Genomic DNA, 15,250 nt, shown 5'->3' on the forward strand with positions numbered 1-15,250 from the left:
CACACACACACACACACACACACACACACACACACACTCTCTCTCTCTCTCTCTCTCTCTCTCTCTCTCTCTCTCTCTCTCTCTCTCTCTCTCTCTCTCTCGCTCATGCTCACGCTCACACACACACACACACACACACACACACACACACACACACACAACACTCACACTCTCTCTCTCGCTCACTCGCTCACACACACACACACTAACGATTATGTTAGTGTTATGTTACGATTGTCATTATATTGTAAAAACGTCTGTCCCCAAATCAATATTTGACGCGATTTGCCCCGTATTCTTGAGCACAGAACTGTTGATTTCTCCCTCGCTTACCGCATCTAGGTTTCCTTAGGACTCGGAGAAGTTTTGGCGCTTCGCACAACCAAATGTGACTACAGCCTCTCACAAGTTAGAAAGAAAACACAAAGCCAATCAGTTTAGCGATATGTGTTCAGGAGGCGGGACTCAGATCTATTAACCGTTTGTGTAATTGGCCAAATTTTTTTTTTTTTTAACGACGACAAGACGGAATGAAAACAAGCCGAAATGAACTAGGAGTAACGAGGCTATTTTTAAAATGTAAGGAGTAGAAAGTACAGATAATTGCGTGAAAATGTAAGGAGTAGAAGTAAAAAGTCGTCTGAAAAATAATTACTCCAGTAAAGTATAGATACCCAAAATTTCTACTTAAGTAATGTAACGAAGTATTTGTACTTCGTTACTTGACACCTCTGAATAAGCCAAATTAAATTGAATTATTTTTTTTTATTATTTTTTATTATACTATGTCTTATAATCATTGGCAAAATCACAGGTTCCTTAAACAACACAGTTCTTTTTAGCAGTTACAGTCATTGTCTCTAATCATCAGGCAGACTTAGAACTTTTATATAAAGGAAAAAGTCTTACCTTGAGACAAATTCCTGGATATACTATCCTGTTTGTGAGTGACGCCAAATTGTTGATTTAAAAATCTTGTTTTCCCCTGTTGTTTAATTTCATGGAAACAGACACCAGTGATTTTGCCAAGAGATCTCTTATTTATTTATTATATAAAACATAGGAGGAAGAGACAATGGACCAAGCGAAGGTCTAATTCAGCTTCTCAGTCATCTTCTCTACATTTGCATCTCTTCCTGATTTTCAGACAAAGGGGCTTGGTTTTTATACCACTGACCAAGGAAAAAAACTACATCACTATAGGAACACATACATTCAGCAGAAGAACTTATGGTTTCCATTAACGTTGGAATGTATTCCCCTTATGCTATGCATATACATTTCAGTCCAGCAGCACACACTCAAGTCCAAAGTCTCTCCCACATATTCACAAAATACAATGAGTACAAATAATTATGAATGTATATAAAAAATATAAAAGAGATACATAGTACTAATAAAAGGTAATAATAATACTAAAAACAACATTAAATGATGAAATTTGAGTCTTCATGTGTAATTAAACAGATGTGTAATCCCTGTTAGTCACATGTTGTGAAACTCGCGTCATTTTTCGCATGCAACCGAGCGCAAAATGAGCCCATATATCAGATAAAAGATAACAATCTGCAGTCTGAATACCCCACTGACCAACACTACAGGGCAGCCTTTAGGTGTGTGGCAGTTCTCAAATTACGCGCCCCCACCGACGTCATCCTGCGTGAACACCGCCTCCCACTGACGTCAGCCTGCATGAGCGCAATAACGCCACCGTGTGGACGATCTCAGATAATACCGGCTTTCATTTATTTATTTTTTTTGCTAATAATTTTCCTTTTTCTCTCCCCCCGATTATAGAATGAATGGGTTGACTCTCAAATATTTACCTGCATTCAAAGCTTAGCTTATGCTGATATTATTTGGAGTTAGACAATTCTTCTTTTCTGTTTTCAACTTTCACACTTTAAAGTGAAGTTCGAAAAAAAAAAACTTTTCAAATTAAAGCTTAGATTTGATTCACTCAGTTAATTGATAGTCCACCTAGGAGGAAGCACGCCACCGTGTGGCCATCTTGGGTCGACTTATCAATATCTGTTTCACCCCCAGTCTGCATTGAAGTGTCTCAACATTGCTACCCTTCTCGTTTGATTATTTTATAATCCATACTAATAACTTCAGTGTTATTGTAAGGATTATAGGAAGTCATTCTGATTTTTCAGTTTAATTATTGTATAATTAGTATTGATACTCCACTGTTATCATTCTAATTTTCTTTTCTTCTTTATTATTATTTGGACCTCTCCTTGCATGCTTATTTGAATTTTAATTTAAACTAGTTTGAATTTTAATTTAAATTGTGTTCACTAACAACCAGGTGGACCACTGAGAAGGAATACGCCCCTTTCCTTTGTGGCACAAACCCACTGCGGGGCCTATCCCTCTGCCTGCGTCTCAAGCCTGTGTGGTGTTTTTAAATTTTATTTTTCATTAATATTTTTTTTTTCTCTTTCCCCAGCCTCTTCAAAGGGGGGTAGGTTATTCTGATAATTATTACCATCAGTTATCATAATTCTCTTTTGTTGTATCATTATTTTAGTTAAGCCTTTTGCCTCTGACTCCTGCATACATATTTACTCAATTTGATGAAACCAGAAAGCCTTAATTCACTTTAAGTCTAACATCTTAATCCCTTATTGTGTATCTATTGGCAGGACTCAGTCAGTGCACTGTGGTGATCCGACAGTCATATCTGGTGGTTTCCGGTGGGCGGGGATCATCTGTCCGGCGTTACTGACACTGCGCTCCGTCTGGTGTTGGGACCGTCGGAGAGTCTGACCGCGCCCGCTGGTTTCCACCTGGATGACCTCTATTCACCCCAGGTAAACTGAAATTTGATAAAACCCATCCACTTATTATGAACCACAGAATACTAGATATTCCTCCGGATATATTTTAAGTGTTTGGCCCACCTTTCTCTCTCTAAGACACACCTTCTTCCGAGGTCCTGTCCCGATAATCCACGCATCTCCTGGCCCTATCAGGAACTCTAGCAGTGTTAACAGGCTTCGGCCTCTTTATTTTTTATTTTTTTTTATAATTTTTATTTTTTATAACGCTCCCTGTGTTATTGTTTGTGACATTTCATTGCAGACCAATTCACTTCCTTGTGTTGTGTTTCCCTCTGATCTTCCCTACCTTCAACTTTGTCTTTTTCTCCATTCTGTTGTGATTTGTTTCTCTCATTTCACTTAGACACAGAACCTAAGAGAGACCCCAGGAAAGCTGAATAATAGAGTGACGATCAAAGCGGGCGTCGCTAGACGACCCCCAGGCTACCGCCTGTCCAAATCTCTATTGTGGGTTTTACCCATACCCACGAAATTGGCTCCGCTAACTGTCGACATCAGTTAGCCCCGAAATTCTCATAGACGGCATAGCCCGTATGAGTATAGCTCATTAACCCTAAAACAAACTTGCATTTTGTCTCTTTTTGTGTGTACTGTGCTTCTCTTGCCACAGTAAGCCGAGATGTCGAGCTCACCCAGTCCCGCAGTCCGCTGGCACGACCTCGAGACATGGCTGCGAGAAATGACCACAACCGTTCTACCCCAGGACGCCGCTGACCCACAGTACCTGGACCAGTTTGAGACCTACGATCCAACCCAGAAGTACGACCACGAGCAGCTAGCCAAAATCTTCGGAAAACTCGCACTCAACCTCGTCACCAAGGCCCGGGCCAGCGAAAGGACCAACCTCGACCTGGAGCAGAAAGCAGCCGCACTACAGCTTCAAGCCACGGAAGCCTGGAAGGACCGAGCCCACACACAGAGTCGGCTAGACCAGCTACTCTTCCTGACCGAGGAAGAGGACGAGACGGACACAACGCTACAACAGGAAGTTGAAAGACTTCAAAATGCCCTGGACGATCTTCGTCGGCACAGAGACCAAAGACAGCAGTCGGAGGAAAACACCCCTTCCGGGTGTTTTCCTCCGACTGCTGTCTTTGGTCTCTGTGCCGACGAAGAACTCAACGAAAGGCTCCAACGGGCTGAAGCTCTCCTTGAGAGAGCAGAGACTGAAATCCATCAGCTCACTCAGCAGAGACACGATCTCAGAGACGAACTTGACATTGTTCGCAGAGAACTGAGACATTCTTACAGACTTAACAGTGACCGGGAAGGGGAAGAACATCTCACACCGTTTCCCCCTTCCAGCGAGTCCGCGCCTGTCAGCCAAACACCAAAAGCTAAAGGGGGCGGAGCTGTAAAGGGTCAGAATCCTCTCCAGACGGATTGGGCCCCCAGCAACAGCTCTCCTCCCACAAGCCTTGACAAGCTGGCCAGAAACATTCCTACGTTTGCCGGGGACAGCAGTGTATATTCGTACCTTCGAGACATTGATTTTCACCTACAAACTGTCGCCAACGTGAATCACCTCAAGCAGAGATGTGCGTAGTTTTCTAGATCGCCAACCAGAGACTGTCAAAGCAGACTACCAACAGCTGCGACAAGCTTTGATCCGTGAATTCTCTGACCCAGAGTCAGACAAAGGGTTTATCACGGCACTGGACGTCAAACAGGCCCGACTTGAACACCCACACTCCTACTATGGCCGACTCCGACAAACGTTCTTCGGAGCAACCAACACACCAGATATGGAAGAAGATGTAAACTTTAGAACTTTGTTTCTGCGGAATCTACATAGCACAGTGAGTGGCCATCTCGGCGTGCTCGTCTGCCCACGAACCATGTCTACTCGAAAACTCAGAGACCTAGCCCACAAGGCTTACACCAAGCAAAGGGCTATGGATGAAAAGACTGTAAAAACACACACAATCTACTCCGTCTCTGAGCACTGCTCAGAGCTAGACACAGAAAGTGTCCAACAACCCCTCAGTCACAGACTTTACCACAGAGAATCAAAACCGTTCCAGGCCAGCAGATGGCAGCACAACTGTGACGGTGCTCATCCAAAGCATCGGACCGAGCGCTCGGAAAGACTTTGGAACCAGCATCACCCGCCGTCCAGAACTCCAAGCCCCGACCATCGAACCTGGAACCACTCTCTCCAGAACACTGACGAGCCCAAGTCTTCTTACACAACAGATGAAGACAGTGCTGCCACGTCTGACACAGACACAGAAAACGAGCACTAACACCGACTGCTTCAAGGTCATGACTGAACTACAGTTGAGTAACCAGACCAATGTCTGCACCACATACAGACAACCCACCCACCCACCCTAACGATTGCAGTGATTACACAGCACAAACGAACTTTGGCAACTACACTGCACGCCTCAGAGCCGCTTACGCTACCTCCGCTGTGTACAAAGAAAGTCATGCGGGCCTCTGATGAACAGACTTTTCCTATGCCACCACTTACCCCTCCACCACCCTCGCAGGCCATCTGAGCTCACTAACAACCAGTGCCTCAGACAGCTGTCTACCACCACGCACATGCTGCGTTCACAGGACTTCAATACGCATTGTGCACCTGTTGCCATCACAGCGCCACAGCTTGTAAGGCCACAAAGCACAAGGGGGGTCAGGCGTACCAATGTGCTTTGTGCACATGTGCCAAAAAGCCACGCATGGGACATCAAAGCATGTGGCATACCAACCTCAGCGAAGCAAAAAGACTTTTCCTCCCTTTCTCTCTCTCTCTCTCTCCCTTTTGCCTCTAACAGGATGCTGTGGTGGTTCGCGAGAAAGCAGCCACGATCGGACATCACCTCACCAGGTCCGGCATCCGGCATCGCATGGAGAGAGCAGCCCCGACTCCTGATTACCAAGGCAGGACCCACACTCAGAAAGTGTACGTTCGACTCAAACCCAGCAACGTCGAAAGAGCACACTACCTCAACACAGCAAACATAGTCACAGTAAGACGGCCTGTGGCCGAAATTCAGACCGAACTTCCACAGCCACTGTAACTCACGACCAGCATGACACTGCCACACGTGTCAACATGCTCAACCAGAGTATGTCGATTCAAGTACCAACAGGTGCCATCCCACACCTTGGTGACCTGTCATGGTACTATCTTACGAAAACAACCTGAACCAGACAGCACTGGAACTCCCATCCTCCAAGAACTACAACTTCACCTGAGATCCAGAACTCGACCTCTGGTTTGAGAAAAGGGGGGGTCCCAACTCATGAACATTGCTCCTGTCAACACAGCCCTCCAAGCAGAAGCAACCGCCCAGCCTGAATACCTCACCTGTGTCCAAATCTGGACCGCAGCTGACACTGTGCTGCGTCTCTCCACGGTCACCGACCACACCCCGACACTCGTCTTGGCTTTCATCCTGTACAGGACTCAACGAGATGTGAACATCTACAGCCAAGCTCACGAAAGCCGTGTCCGAAGGTCTCAGAGGGAATCCCCGGAAAGTCACATAGGGAACCCTGTTTTGGAGAATCCCCTCTAAAACCCCCAGTTCAGCGTGGACTCCCCGTGACTTTTATAGACTCGTGACATTCCAGATACGCACACACACGTACATACACACACACACACACACACACACACACACACACACACACACACACACACACACACACACACACACACACACACACACACACACACACACAACATCCTTTGTGTTTAACTTAACATCCTTTAATGTATGTAACTCAGACTTGTATCTGAACTTCCTGTATGCATGTGTGATTAATGTTGTTTTGATCATATAGTTATGATCTTCGAGTGTTTGGCTCTGAAATGTATTTTTGAAGAAAGTTCTCCCAGTAGAATCGCATCCCGTAACCCGATCTCATTGGCAGGTCATAAAAGTTGACCACCAAGCTCATCCAGCCCTATGCAAAGGAGATCACGGGTGCGCAACATTCCAACGCACACACACAAACACACTCTGGACTTTGAAACAGAAACCCCCAACAGAAAAGGACTTTTACCCATAAAGTCACTCTTAACTGTACTAAAAATATCCCTTTTTGTGTTAAGAGGTGTGTGTAAACCAGGGGTGGGGAACCTTTTTCCTATAAAGGGCCATTTACAATTTTTTTACATTCTTTAAGGGCCATTGTAATGAGCAGGGGCGTTTCTAGGTTTTAAAAACATCAGGGGCTGAGCCCGAAACATCAGGGGCTGGGGGTGGGTAACAAGATAACATGATTCAATACAGAGAATAATGTATATTTTAGGCCTATATGCAGGCGGCAGACTGGTTAAAAAATTCAGTCCTGGCACTGTAGCCACACCAGCCCACATTACCACACAGACACACACATTCAAATGTGAGGTAGTCCGGGGGGTTCGGGGGCATGCTCCCCCGAGAAAATTTTGATTTCTCTGACCTACATATGTGCATTTTAAGGTGTTTGAAGGCCAACATTTTTTGATGACAATAGCTTTAAAAGTATGTCAGTGGGCAGTAGCATAAATTATTTGTCAAGCAGATAACAGATTCTTAAACATGAGAATGAGGATAAATGTTGAAATGAATGATCCACACTACAAAATGGAAATGCAAAATGTTTCTGCTTATTGTTGACAATACACAATCACATATTCCAAACAGGAATGGCCTTAAATGAGAAATCTTTCAAGGATTATTTTGCATAGATGTAAACTTTTTAGCATTAAAGATTGGTTTCAGCAACTTGTTTCTTTCTTGAGTTAATCAATGTTTTTGGCACTATTAAATCAGTTCAATTAATTTTCAATTGTTCACTCATAAAGACAGTCACTTGTAACCACCTACTGGCTTAATGATGCAAGTTGCGCAAACACAGATCAGAGTTAAATAGGAATACATTGTATTCTGTATACTCATTCCACTTTAATACGCAAATGACAAAACGAAAGTAAAAGCAGCAGCCCCTCGTGGACGACTACCACACACACGCACTCGCAACACACACACACACACACACAGTCGTGTGATTTAGTCTGCACACACACACACACAAAGTCCATGTCTGGTCCTCCGCTGTCTTCGTTCCGATCCTTTTATGCGCCCCGAAGCTGATCAGTGAGAAACTTGAAACCGGTACGGCGCGCGCGCCCCCGAAGCTCATCCGTGAGAACTTGAAACCGGTGCGGCGCGCAGGTGACTCATTAACACTCGCTCTACTGGCCTCGCCCTGCTCTCACGGCTCGTGGACTCGTGCTGCTTGCCACTTTGCCTATTTTGTGTTTTCTATCACAGGAAAAGTAATTGCTGAGATTTTTGTTTCTGAAGTTTTTTTTTTTTTTTTTTTTTTTTTTTGGAGTTGACTCGCGGGCCGCATCAAACTGTTTTGCGGGCCGGTTACGGCCCGGGGGCCGGACGTTCCCCACCCCTGGTGTAAACCATAGGGAAGCATATATGTCCTATTGTGACATTAATAGAACTGCAAATGCCTATACTAAAGCATAATAATGTATCTTTGCATTGCTACAACGTCTATATTCTATTTTTGATATCTCTGTAATCCTCTCCAGCTAACGGAGTTGAATTCCGATAGCAGAATGCAGTGATGCGCATTGTTTTATACAGTTCATATGTCTGGAGAAAATCCTCTCAAGTTAAAGTCAATCATGACTCATTCAAGTGGGCGTGTCTAACCAGACAAAGGAATCTTCCCGCTCTAAAAATCTCGACAGATGATTTGCCCTTCACGCAAAAGGAGGCGTACACGGGATTCCCTCAAAAGACGGAACTCGCCTGTTAAACTCTCTCTCTCAACTCTCAACGCAACTCCAACTCTCTTCTGACCTTCTCCTCCACGCGCAGCGCTTCCCAACGCAACCAGCTGGACAGGCCTCGGCTTCTCATCTGGACGCATGCCCCGCGTCATGTAGAAGCTGCCGTTCTTTTGCAACTAAGTTCCTACTCGCCTTTCCCCGCCACAAGGGAAATGATCTGAACTTTCTCGGTAACGTTAAATTCAAGTGAGCCTTTACATCGTCTTGCGAAACGACCCAGAAGACGAAGCTAGACGCAAACAAGCTGGACACGCGCACACGCGCGCCCCCTCTTCAGCACCACACTGAAAGAGCACAGAATCTTGCAAGTAACGTAACTCTCTCTAAACGCTGATTTCAGGTGTCCAGTTCTTAGGTCTGTGAATTAAGTTACCCTCTATCTCTTCTCTCTATTTCTTTCTTTCTTTTTCATTTCATTTTATTCTCTCTATCACGTTATGTTTTATGTTTTTGGTTTGGTTAAATGTTTGTGTGTTTTACTGTTTGCATTTTTACGTACGTTTATATTGTAGCTCATATAATCTCTAGTTTACATTTATTAAAAATCAATTTATACTTTTAACTGTCTCTGTGTTTGAAAACCCACCTTATGAGTCAATGAAACCAAAGATCCAAGCTACGAGCTCGATATTGACTACCTTGAGTAGTTTTAATTCATAAACTCAGAAAGTTTTATGTTCGTGCCCAGAAGATAAACTTTCTTGGAGTTTGTAAACAGGAAAACTCCTTCTTAACTGATAATCTTACATTTATTCGCTGGACGAATGACTGATGACGAGACCAGTTACAGAACGAGGTATTTCCGAAAATTGATAAAGTAATGTATATGCGATTTATGAATTATGACCATGAGTTATGATTAGTAATATTTCCCAAATTCCCTATATTCTTGAGCTAATTCACATTGACCCAGAGTCGTTTACGTTACAATGTACAAAATTAACCAGAGCGTGTTTTGGCTGATTTTAACATGTTTTAAAGCATGACCAACAGGGGACTTGAAAAATGTCCCCACTTGGCTCGACGGTCCCCTGTTAGTGAGTGTGTAACGACACCAACGTCCCCACTTAGATAGATAGACGAGTACACACACACACACACACACACACACACAGTTTAAAAAAAAAAAATATATATATATATATATATATATATTTATCCAACCCCATTTAAAAACAGTCTGTCGTTGCCATCTTTTGGACATTCATCATATTGCATTGGATTTAATTGATTGTCCTCAAACCGAGCACTAATCTGTTTATTTTTAAGTCACACATTCTACATTGATTAAAAAAGACAATCAAATGTATTTTTTAATGGTAGTATTATTTTATACAGAAATAAACGATTTATAATTCAGATGATAATAAAGTTAGTGTTAACTAAAATTGTAAGGAAAACAAATATATTGATCTGAAATCTACTCTAATTTGCTGCAAATAGGTTGACTATTTTATTATTATATTTTATTACGGCTATAATGAACCGGCTGCGATGTCACGATCGCAATGCTGGAATGCACAGTGTGTGTGTGTGTGTGTGTGTGTGTGTGTGTGTGTGTGTGTGTGTGTGTGTGTGTGTGTGTGTGTGTGTGTGTGTGTGTGTGTGTGTGTGTGTGTGAGAGAGAGAGGCGCAGGCGCGATCGAACACTGGAAACATAGGCTACTCCGTCATTTTGTTCATACAGGACACCATTTAAACTGCAATGTGTTTACTTATATTTATGTACACTCACAATAAAACACAACATTGTGCTTTTGTAAAAAAAACATTCAAGCAATCCCACCCCCGAAATGGAGCTATTTTTAAAATGAAACTAAAATGCTCACGGCTGCATGGGCATTCATAATGGTGTGCGACTGCGCGTCCACGGTGAGGAACGAGCAGAACAGTCAACGTTTTTTATTTCATTCCAACTTCCATAGGAATTCATTGAAAACACTCGCTCTACTCTGCACCATTATCAATGTCTGTGCAGACGAACATATTTTACTTTTGTTGTTAAGTTAGCGATTCAAAAGCCCCCTGCGGTGTCACAGGTCGATTAACCGGTGGTAAAATATTCTCACCGTCACATACCTAGTATATTTTTATATAGATACAATAGGCCTACCTGATTTTGAACACAAGAGGGCAGTATAGCCCTATGTGTGACTTGATTTTTTTTTTTACTTTACTGTTTTTAAACTTAGAATAAAATTAGAATAAAAATCTTTTTAAAATAAGAATAAAATGGGTTTAGTTCTGATATTTTTATAATTTTATATAGAAATAAATGGTGTATAATTACATTTTTAGAAGATATGGGTCTTTTAGTGTTTCCTTTTTTGACATTACTTTAATCCCTCGCCATAGCAAAACCGATTGAGATATTTATTATCCGTACACAATTTAGCATCTTTAATGTATTTTCATCATGTTGAAAAAGTTTGATGGGAATAAAATAAACCACTTAAGAGGAGTGGGTAAAAATTCAGAGGCTGATTTTGCAAAGAAATCCACATTCAAACCAAAATATCTGACTTCCTGTTGGTCGGAGCTAATGACTGTAAATTAGAAAGTTGTCCGGCTCGATGAGACCAATATAAGTACTGATTTTTGTAACTGTTGGTAAAACTAACCCCTCCACTTTTGTCAAAAGCATTTTGAAAGTGACACTTCCTGCTGCCAGTTGGTGGTGCTATAACTTTGACTCACAATAGTTACATCCATATGATCGGCCTCTTACCACAAAGTTTCATCAAGATCAGTTAATGTATGCATAAGTTATAACACTTCGTGTTTCTCTTTTCTCGCCATACATTAGTTTCCTCGCCACGACCAAACCATTCGAGATATCAAAAATCCGTCCGCAATTTAGCATCCTCAAGATCTTGACTTCATGCACACCGAGTTTGATGGGGATTGAATTAATTCTCTAGGAGGAGTGTTTCAAATTCCACAGCAAGCGTTCTCCAAACAACCCATAATAGCTGACTTCCTGTTGGGCTGGCATATAACTTAAGAGTGCGAAAGTTGTTCGGCCCGATGAGATCTATATGTGTACCGAGTTTCATATTAATTCATGCAAGCTAGTTTGATCTATGGACCAAGTTTTTGGACCCCATTCAAGGGGGCGCTGTTGAGTCCCCCTGCCACGTCCGGGTACCAGCTGATGGCCGCAGGTTCTGACCTGTGTGCAAAGTTTCAAGAGTTTTTGAGCACGTAAAGGGCCCCAAAAGCCCCTGAAACCTTGAAAAACAATTATAAAAGCAAATCTCTCCTAACAGACAAATCCCCCACACCCCACACGCACACACTGAGACACAGATACAGAGAGAGAAAAAATCACATTCAAACCAAAATATCTCACTTCTTGTTGGTCAGAGCTTATGACTTTAAATTAGAAAGTTGTCCGGCTTGATGAGAACAATATACATAACGATTTTTGTGAAGCTACTTAAAACTAAGCCCCCATTTTTGACTAAAGGTGGCGCTACTGAGCCCCTCACCACGCCCGTTTCTGAAACTTTGCACATGTCTACTGGCTAATGAATGTGATGTGTCTGTCGAGTTTCATCCAATTTCAAGTATGTTAAGAGTCTCAAAAGCATCTGAAAAGAATATTAAAGTTTGATGCATTGCCACGGCAACAGTATCTAAGATATCAATAAACCTTTCACAGGTCTACATCTGCTGTGTGTCTAGATTATACACATAAAGTTTGAAGCAAATCGGGTAAAAATAAGAGAATGATTTCAAAGCATTTTGAAAGTGACAAACTTCCTGCTGCCAGTTGGTGGCGCTATAACTTTGACTCACAATATTCACATCAATGTGATCGGCCTCTGACAACGAACACACTGCGTAAGTTTAATCAAGATCAGTTAATATATGCTAAAGTTATAATACACTTCCTGTGTCCCTTATTCGCCATAAATTCGTTTCCTCGCCACGGCCAAACCGTTCAAGATATCAAAAATCCGTCCACAATTTAGCATTCTCAATGTCTTGACTTCATGTTGACCTAGTTTGGAGGCAATTGGATGAATTCTCTAGGAGGAGTACATCAAATCCCACAGCATGCGTTTCCAAACAACCCATAATAGCTGACTTCCTGTTGGGCTGGCGTAAAAAGTAAAAGTACGAAAGTTGTTCGGCCCGATGAGATCTATATATGTACCGAGTTTCATATTATTACATGCAAGCATGTCTGATTTATGGACCAAGTTTTCGGACCCCGTTCAAGGGGGCGTTGTTGAGCCCCCCTGCCACGCCCGGGTACCAGCTTCAGCCCGGCCCTGATGGCCGCGGGTTCTGACCTGTGTGCAAAGTTTCAAGAGTTTTTGAGCACGTTAAGGGTCTCAAAAGTGCCCGAAAGGTTGACAGAAAAATAATAATAATAAATATATATATATATATACTGTGTATATATATATATATATATAAATATAGCTGCGAGCAGCGATTGCGGGCCCAAGCCGGTGGCACCGCCATCCTGGTGCCTTTAGTTACACTAAAGGCACTGCGGTGGCGGTGTCACCGGCTTGGGCCCTCCATCGCTGCTCGCAGCTATATTTATATATATATATATATTAGGGCTGGGGGAATTAACGTGTTAATCTTTGCGATTAATTTGAAATGTTTAACGCGTTAAAAAAAAATAACGCAGCACTTTTTTTTATTTTTTTTTTTATGATTTCCTGTTGCGGCTGCTATTGAAAAGACCGAAATATGCCCTCCCGCCTCTCCGTGTTCGGCGATCAGGTTTCATTCTCGCGCAGCTTTCATGAGCAGGTCTTTTCCGCTCCGCGTGTGTGTGTGTGTGTCAGCGCGCTCTGTCGTTAACGGCCCAGCGGCGCGCTCTCAGTTCCGTGTATGTGTGTGTGTGTGTGTGTGTCGGCGGCTCTGTCGTTAACGGCCCAGCGGCGCGCTCTCAGTTCCGTGTATGTGTGTGTGTGTGTGTGTGTGTCGGCGGCTCTGTCGTTAACGGCCCAGCGGCGCGCTCTCAGTTCCGTGTATGTGTGTGTGTGTGTGTGTCGGCGGCTGTGTCGTTAACGGCCCAAACGCTTCAATCATGTACCGAGCACTGGAAAAGTAAAGTCCGCTCAAATAACGTGAAATTTCTCAGTAGACTTCTGTTTGCTGAGCTGGTATAGCCATGCTGGGCAACAATGGTAAAATTATGACCTGCTTTGATCACATGCTCTGCTAATAATAGTAGGACTATATTTTATTTTGATAATTAGTTAAAAAAATAAAAAATAATAATAATCTGTTAAATTGATTATATTTTAATATAGGGCTATTTTCTGTTCCTTTTCCCCCCTGTGTTGTTTAATTAGGTGATTCTAAGTTAAAAGGAATAGTTCACTTTAAAATGAAAATTCTGTCATCATACTCACCCTCATGTTGTTTTCAAACCTGTATGAATTTCTTTCTTCTACTGAACACAAAGGAAGATATTTAGAAGAATGTCAGTAACCAGACAGTTTCTGGGTCCCATTGTCTTTAGGAAAAATATATACTATGGAAGTCAATGGTACCAGAAACTGTCTGGTTACTGACATTCTTCTAAATATATTCCTTTCTGTTCAGCAGAAGAAAGAAATTCATACAGGTTTGAAACAACATGAGGGTGAGTATATGATGACAGAATTTTCATTTTAAAGTGAACTATTCCTTTAAATATTGATGATTACAAGCTTGGGGGAAACGCAATTAATTGCAATTAATTACAGAAATTGTGCAATTAATTAGTTAATTTTTTTTAATCGATTCCCACCCCTAATATATATATATATATATATATATATATATATATATATATATATATATATATATATATATATATATATATATATATATATATATTTATATGAAGATGAAGTTCCAGTGAAATATGTTCACAATCCCCTATGATGTCTTTATGTCCTATGTATGTATTCTGAGTGGCAGTTTCTAGATGATGAGGTTATGATCCGTGATAGCATTGGAAATAATTAGCCAAAATGTAGGCCTACAGTATGAGCCCTTTACCGTGTTAAAGTGATATAAAGCCATAGGATAGCTTTAATTTTTGTTCTGTGACTGGGTATGTTTAGGCATAAAATAATAGTTCATTCCTACTTCCATAGGAATTAATTGAAAACGCTTGCTCTGCTTCACTTGGCTCTGCTTTTCTTTACAGTAACACACTGTTCTCAAGGATTCATCCAACCCTGTTTAAAAATAATCCAATACTGCCCTCTTTTGGAAATACTATATATTCAATCGGTAGTATTATTTTATACAGAAATAAATTATTTATAATTCAGATGAGAATAAAGTTAGTGTTAATTAAAATTGTAAGGAAAACAAATATATTGATCTGAAATCTACTATCATTTGCTGCAAATAGGTTGACTATTTTATTATTATATTTTATTACGGCTATAATGAACCGGCTGCGATGTCAAGATTGCAATGCTGGAATGCACAGTGTGTGTGTGTGTGTGTGTGTGTGTGTGTGTGTGTGTGTGTGTGTGTGTGTACTCGTCTATCTATCTAAGTGAGGACCTTGGTGTCGTTACACACTCACTAACAGGGGACCGCCGAGCCAAGTGGGGAC

This window comes from Leuciscus leuciscus (assembly GCF_965113295.1).
Source record: "Leuciscus leuciscus genome assembly, chromosome: 3".
NCBI classification, from domain to species: Eukaryota; Metazoa; Chordata; class Actinopteri; order Cypriniformes; family Leuciscidae; genus Leuciscus; species Leuciscus leuciscus.